The sequence below is a fragment of the Podarcis pityusensis genome, assembly GCF_964106645.2.
Source record: "Podarcis pityusensis genome assembly, chromosome: 9".
Classification (NCBI taxonomy): domain Eukaryota; kingdom Metazoa; phylum Chordata; class Lepidosauria; order Squamata; family Lacertidae; genus Podarcis; species Podarcis pityusensis.
This window is the reverse complement of record NC_138034.1, coordinates 52,163,934-52,171,857: the sequence shown is the minus strand read 5'-3', so window position 1 is coordinate 52,171,857 and position 7,924 is coordinate 52,163,934. Positions and strand designations below refer to the sequence as shown.

At 40.2% G+C, this 7,924-nt stretch overlaps 1 long non-coding RNA gene across 2 annotated transcripts; it reads right to left on the bottom strand.

The window, feature by feature from the left end:
* Positions 1–2,398: 2,398 nt before the first annotated feature.
* On the bottom strand, positions 2,399–7,785 carry LOC308485080. Of its 2 annotated transcripts, none has more exons than XR_013990322.1 (2): positions 7,709–7,785; positions 2,399–4,919 (listed from the first exon to the last, which is right to left on the bottom strand). It is a non-coding gene; the product is annotated as an uncharacterized lncRNA (long non-coding RNA). The 2 variants fall into 2 exon arrangements; XR_013990323.1 differs by lacking the exon at positions 7,709–7,785 and adding an exon at positions 5,010–7,702.
* Positions 7,786–7,924: the final 139 nt, after the last annotated feature.

Sequence of the window (7,924 nt, the reverse complement as noted above, 5' to 3'; positions counted from 1 at the left end):
AATGAACGTACTGGGTTGGGGATGCTTGCAAATTGATGCAGTCTGCACTTTTGATGTAGTTTGTACCGATAAACCTCTGTGTAAGGATTTCATATTCCTTTATACATCATTGTCACTTTTACATTCCATTCTGCAGCCTGGTCAAGTCCTTGAATTCCATCTACACTGCCTTTCCCTCCCAAGCACCCTTGTTCCTACTGCGCAAACACTCTTAAGCAGCAGATGGAGAAAAAGGCAGTTTTATCTGTGGTGACCGTGTTTCATATTACACTTATATTAAAGGCACAGGGTCAGCAGTCTGTTTCTCCTGACCAGTTGACAAGCCTACTCTCAGTGATCCCATCAGGTGGGTGGGGCTGAGAAAGTGATGCTACAAAGGCCAGATAGTGAACGTCATGGCTAAGAGAGGATTTGAATCTACATCTTCTCAGTCCAAGTCAAACATTGTACCATAGGTGAGAACATTATTCACCAGAGCACATCATGTACTATAATGCGTTATGGCAGTCTGCTGCCAGTATTACCTATGATGCCTGTGAGAGTAAATATCCCTTCCAAAATCCATGATACAAGAGAGAAAGTTTGCTCTTCCTGCTCAGTTCCTGTTTGCACTGGTTCAGCTACATTCAACATAGCCCTTAAATATACACACATTTAATTTGATAGCAGGATTGGACACACACCCTCCCATCCACTCTGAACGGATGAGAGGTGCAAAGAACTTCAGGTGCCTTTTCTCCATTGATGGAACAACTGATTGTTCGGGAGGAGGATGCCTGCATCATTTTTGTGGTCTTCTCTTTTTCTGCTCTTTTAGATGTGGCAGCCATTTTGTGTTATACCCACCCCAGCCAGCAGCCGTTTTTTATTTTATGATGCCTTCACCGGAGCAATTTTGTGACTTGCACCCAGGGCACTTTCTCAAAATTCCAGATATGCCCACGCATCCAAAAAAGTTGGCAGCCTTGCACTACAATTAAGAGAGTAACATTCATGTTAGCTTACACGATGGTAATTCCCCCAGATGATATTAATTAACAGATATGTGGTGGGTGGTGAAACTTTTGTGTATTATTTACTATATCTTATAGTTCTGTTATATCTTGTAGTTATATAATATTATAGTGAGTGCCTGGAGATAAGAGAGAAAGAGAAAGAGCCATGTAAGCAGTTAGGTGGCTAAGTCTCTCCTGCCTCCATTTCATGGCTTTTGTGGACTTAAGGCAAGATTTGTGAACAGCAATACCGTTAGTTTAATGGCATTTCTGCACACTTAAGCAGGTGTATTTTACTAGTGCCCAGTCCCTGAGGCTGGCTTAAAGTTTCATAGGTATGAGCTCTAGTGTTTTATCCACTTCAGGGTCTTGACCTACTTTCCAAATACTCTGAGGCATAATTTTTAGTCCCACACACAAGGAAGTGATCATTTACAGAAATTTTTTGCAGGAAAAAGTTTTACAGGATTTAAGAAAATGTGGGCTCTAGCAGTGGAAAGCATGTCAGGATTAAATAATTTTCTCCAGCTCTGGCCAAAAAAATAATGAATGTATCCTTTGGCCAAGTTTTAAATTCTCCAGTTGATGTGCATGAAAGTCTGGCGGTGTCTGTGGACTTGGTGATAAATGTATTTCCAAATCTGTTTCGACTCTGTGAAGAAAATTCTGCTCTTTGGTACTGAGGCTTCAAGCATAGACTGTCATTTGAGCTCATAATTAACTTGCTGTAGGTCACTGCCCACTTGGAAGGCTAATGTACAAGAATGGGAGGGTGATTATAGCTTGGGTGGCATTAAATACTTAATTTCAAGAGTAAGAAGAGCCAGGTGTTCAAGAATGCCAGGAAATCCATCCCATCCCCATCTGGTCCTCCTGAGAGAAACCAGGAATGGCCTCTGACCTGGATTCCCCTCTCCTCCAGAAAGAACCCAGAACACACACACACACACACACACACACACACAGAGTATGCCAATGGTGAGACAAGATTACTTTGCTTTTGCTTTTTTGTTTTTGCTTTTTAATTAATTTATTTATTGTATCATATAGAGTAAGGCTTGGCATTGAAATTAGGCTGAAAATTATTCAGCCTCAGTATGAACATATGAAGCATATACTGTCTGTGTGTTTGTGTGTATTCTCCTAGTACACATTAAGCAAGTTGATCTGAAGAAATGCCAATGGATTTTTAGAAGTTAGGTATGCAATGCTGGTGGGTGTTATCAAAGCCCATTATGAACAGTTGTGACCGTTTTTTGTGGTAAGCAAGTACGTAATGCTGTTTCCCCTCATGCAGGCAACTCCCTTACTCTCTCTTTTTTTTTAACCCTTCTTCCGGTATTTATTCTGTATGTGAGGGGCAAACGATGAAGAAGTTTAAAGAACCACTCATCAGACTGAAACCATTTTATATGCATTTTACTTTGAAGCAGATTTTAGTTGTATCCAGTTCACATTAAAGTTGTAGAACTGGACCCAATGCTCAGTTCTCATTTTTGTCAGTTTAAAACAGTGACAAAGCTGCTTGTGTTTAGATCTTTGAAGGTATGAGGTCAAGTACTCCTTGCATTAGCTTTCCTGTAAAATGCATTAGTGTGTCCCCATGGAAAATCAAAACTCTTATGGACATAAGGTTTATAATGCTTCTAGTAGCATGTAAGCCCAGCAATTAGGATCATTATCTCTGCACAGTTCTTGTTTCACTCACCTCGTTATGAGCTAAGGCTAGCTGAACAATTCTTAAATGACACATTATAGATATATAATATTTATATTACTGCTGTGAAACAAAACAAATATTGATGTGTTTTCACCATGTGTTTTCAAATCTTCACAGTACCCCCCCACTAAAAACAGAAAATGTTACATGAAGCTGTAAAATGTATATTCTGAAGTGCATATTGTACATTCCTTTTTCTATATATTTCCTTTATGCATAAGTTACATTTCAATTATTCTAGCAAGGGTTATAGAGGAATACCCTATAAAAGCAAATGTTAACTACACACATATGTGGTAAGGTTTCAAATACTGAAAGTTAATCATACATAGTTATAATTCTCTACTGTCATATGTTTCACTCTTACTTCACTGCCTGGCATGCCAATGGCTCCCTAGAGGCTGTGCATCCTAAGAAATAGACTGGAGCATCATTTCCCAATCTGGCTGTGCTGCCTGGAGCTGATTGTTGTTATAGTCCAAAATATTTGAGGGTACCAGGTTGGGAAAGTTTGGCCTGGAGCAATCTGCCAGTCATTCAGTGGAGAGGAAGAGGTTTGTGTTCAACTCTGCTCTTACAGATTTGTCTGAACTCAGTAAGAAGACCAATACATACATTAGACTAAATGCATCCTACAAAATGGTACCAGCTGCCTTTATGTTTCTTTTATTAAGAATAAATATAAATATGATTGCACTCAGAAGTTTCACAGTGCACACATATGCCTTGGAACCCAAAGATTTTAAAAAAATAAAAATACACCTAAATGGCTATTAGTATTGTGTAGAGGACAATAAAGGGAGGGTGACACAGATGCACTTAATTATTATCTAAGATTTGTGGAACGTAAGCTTTCTCAGTGTATATTTTCTTCTTCATTTGGCTCAGAACACTTACTTTACACAAAATAATAATTTTATGTAGAACACTGAGGCACTGTAAATATCAGTTCACAAAGTCTCTGCTCATTTTGAAACATTAGTGAACCAGAAACCAGAGACATATTTTAAAGCACAGACTGAGGGATGGGGGGAATGGCAAGCCAACTTAAAATCCAAAATGAAGTACTTTAGATCAGCATAATAGAATTCCTTGTGATTTATGTGCAATGACTCTAAATTAATGAAGTGTTACTTGCTCCAACATTGCTACAAGCTACCTGTTTGACCTCCCTCAGATAAGACATTCCTTTGAAACAATGGACTGTTAAGAAAAGTTGAGGGCATTCAGTGGAAATATCAGTTTGGCAGTCTAGGTCCTGCTAGTCAGGTGTCTTTTTCAAAATAACTTATTGATTTAGTATATTAATATCCTACCTTTCTTCTACCATGGAAGTCAACATGGTGTACATGGGATTTGCTTGTAAACACCTTTGTAGTCCAATCTATCTACTGAAAATTGGGTTGACATCAAACTAATTGCAAAAGAAGCCATATGTGTCTTGTTTAATTTATACAAGCTATGTACTAAGCATATACAAAATAAAGAAAATTATAATTAGGGAAACATTTTCAAAATTGGGTATTTCAGATAGTCACCACTCTAACATGACCTAGCATTGAATTAACATTTAGTAGGCACACTAGGAAAATAAAAAAACGGGAAGCAGAGGGAAGGACTAGATGGACAATGGGGGGAAGTGTACAGTAATTCTTACAAAAGACTGTAGTGTAGAATCAGGAGCAAGTCAAAGAATGGAAGCCAAGTTTGCAGATTACATCAAATTAATCAAGCAATTTGGCTCCTTCCTGCACCACCCTGATATGTTCCTATATTCCAGCTGGTCATTGTAAGATCAATTCATTTTTAATATGAGAGTTAAGAGATTAACCATTTCAGGTGTGCTCCAAAAAGCATGGAAATTGTGGGTTAACATCCAGTGGAAAATGGCACAAGGAATGATTGCACCAGAGAAGACGTTACTTTCTCCCATGCAGAGGGATGAAAGCTCAGGGGTAGAGCACATCCTTTGTAAGCAGAAGGTTCTATTGAGCAAGCCTTGCCATCCACAGTTAAAAGGATTAGCTAGCTGTTGATGTGGTTTCTCCATGACACCATGGAGAGCTCTTGCCAGTTATAGAAACGTGGGTAGACGGTCAAATAGTCTGACCTGGTTCTATGTCCACTAGGATCTTTTTTGCATGGAGAACTTTTGTGCATCTGAACCCAACATGTGTGACTTCTTCCTTTCTCCATGTTTCATTCTGAACATACAAAACAGCAATCAGTGAGCTCCTGGTTCAAACACAAAGTAAGAGCATGCTGATTACAGTAAATAAATAAAGGTCTTATACCGATATTGCCTGTGGAGAATCCTGGAAACAATGTGTTCTCTTAATCCAATTATGATCCTGAAGGAATGACTCAGGCATCTTATCTCAGCAACGAAATATGAAGCCAGGGGAATGTTAGTACTAATGGCAACAAAAACAAGACTTAGCAGTTAAGACATGCAAAATGGACACCAACTGGATTAAGAATGTTCTCTCAACTTCACCTCACTCTAGGCAAATATATTATATTGCCAGTAAAATATCAAACAGCTTTAAGCTCTGATAAGGTATTCTGGCACCCACATGTATCATCCAATGCCACCTTTGCAAGGTACAGCCATAAGTAGCCTATCATGGTGTGCTTAGCAGTAAGACTGGACCTAGCATTTTAAAATGTAAGTCTTTGTTCCCTGCTCATAAACTGCAGACAAAATTCATTATTTTATGAAAAATAAAATGATGTCACTCTGCCCACAAATGAGCATTACATTTTTTTAAAAAATGCTTTCTTTTGCAATATGCAGGGTACTAAGATTTATAACAAGGCGATTATTAGAAACTGTTCAAAATAATTTATAATCTAACACCTGGCATTGTGAGGTCCTTTAAAAAAAAAAGTCTATTCCTTTTGCCTTAGTAGTTTTTCAATCTCATTTCAAGTTCAGTAGAGAACATATCTTTTTATCTAATACCAGCTAATTTTTGAAGCAAGGTGTTGTTAGTTCAGATTTCTGTACTGCCATACAAAGCTGCCATGTTCTTAGTTGAAATGCTCTGTGGATATGTTGAATCAGAAGATAATACAAAATAAAGGCAGCAGTGCATGAAAGCAAACTCTGAAAACACCACTGTTTTGACACATGCTGGATAATGTATGATGGCATTCTGCCCTTCAGTTTTCTTTGGGGACTCCTTGGAATATATAGCATATGTCAGTTATGATTTGCTTCTATGCTGCCTCCTTGTAAAAAAATGTGTTCATTTGCTATTGAAGTGTAAATTCCAAAGCAAATTATCATGGGGGGGGGGGGATTCCAATACTGTAATTCTCTTTGAACTTTATTTCTACACTTTTTTAAATTAAATTTGTTTTTCACTTTATCTCGCCCAGGCAACCAAAAGGATTTACAACCAAACAGACAGACAACTCCACAGACAAGACACATGCTCTGCTCATGCCTGGTGGAGGGAAAACAAGCCTTGAAAATAGTGTTCTATGCTGGGTTGCCAGGCCACATGACCAATATGACTAGTCTTGGGATCCAGCCTATGGCCCTCCTCTCTGGTCGTGCCCGTACTATGCCTGCAGAACACCCCTTCTTGAAACTTACATTGGCCTCAGCTCAGCCAGTTACACTGTGCCAGGATTGAAGGCTTCATGCTGGCTGAGCCCAACTGAATCAGGAATCAGCCAACTGACTCAGAGGTCCACTGCTTTCTAAGCTACTCATACCAATGGATTTTGCCATAGGATTGCCTCCTAAAGTTACCAATAAAAGTCAGAAGTTAAAAAATGAGTTGCCCTTTACAGAACAATAGAATAACATAAGCAAAAAAAGAAAAGAGACTGCCCTGCTGTCACTTATTCGCTATAGCCTTCATTTTTCTACAGTCTGGTATGAGCTCCCATTTCTCTGTCCCAGCTCCTGCCAGTCCTAAGTATGCTTAATTGAAAGCATGTCTCATTGATTTCAATGAGGCTTACTTCTTTGTAACTGTACTTTAGGACTACAGTCTTGGCTCAACATGCGCAAATAAAACCAGATCAGTTACATGCTGTTGGATAAACTTGAGCAATTCACCGTGGTTTAGGAACCAAGCCCAGACAGTACAAACAGCCATAAAGTGCTGACATAGCTGTGAGAACAGCAATTTATTGCTTAAAATCAAAGCAATTTGGTTTAATGGAGTTGTGGATTGCATTGTAACTTTTTAATAAATTTATTAATATCTTATTAGATGCAGTTCATAACTTGGCAACACTGGTAGACTGAGTTAGGCTGGTTTTGGGGAGATGTGACTAAGCCAGTACAGGAAAATGAAGCATTTGTGGTGTCTTAGCTACATTTAACTCGTTCAAAAACCAGAACACTTATTTCTGAGTTTTCGGCGTTTGGGAGCCAAAACGTTCCAAAACAGAGGAGTTCGGGAACCGAGGTTTGACTGTATTTGCTTTTTCATCTTTTGTTACTCATTCCAAAGCTAAGGTGTTACTCATTCCAAACCTTGCATTACTCGTTCCAAAACTACAGAAATGGGCAAGGAAGACGGTGAAGCAGCAAAAACAAAAGCAGCAGCCAAATCAAAATAAGAGCATCAATAAGCACTCCACAGCTAAAAGCTGAAAGATGGGCAGCTAGGGAATCGACAGGCGCCTAAGTAAAGGTAAAGCCAGCTTTGGACCTAACTTTGCAAACAGCAGCCTACTGGACCTCTGAGGCTATTAGCTAATGCACAATTCAACACGGGCTAGAGAAACCACCATCGCCATCATCACCATTACCGCATCCAGAATAGGGTTGCTAAATTGGGGTGGGGGTGCTGAATGCATAAAAATACTGGGCTGACCACTGTCCCTCCCTGGAAATATATTCGGGGTCTGACTGAGCCATCTTCTAGGCACGGCTTTGCTCAAACGTTTCCCGGAACCGCTCTCCCCGCTGAGCTCATTGCCACGGTAACATTCCCACCCGACTCGCATTAGTCACTATTCCTCCCACCTTTCACTTTGCGGGCGGCTCGGCGCGTAAAAGCGCACGGAGAGACAGCCGAGTCAGAAGGCGCAGCACCCCCCCCATCTGCGCATGCTCTCATCTGCCTACTCGCTCCTGGTCATGAATGAGGAGGGCGGGGCCTGAGAGGGGCCAGGGGGCGGGGCCCGAGGCTGCCTGCGACGGCCGACCTGGCAGGCACAGCGTGTGAGGGGGCCGGCGAAG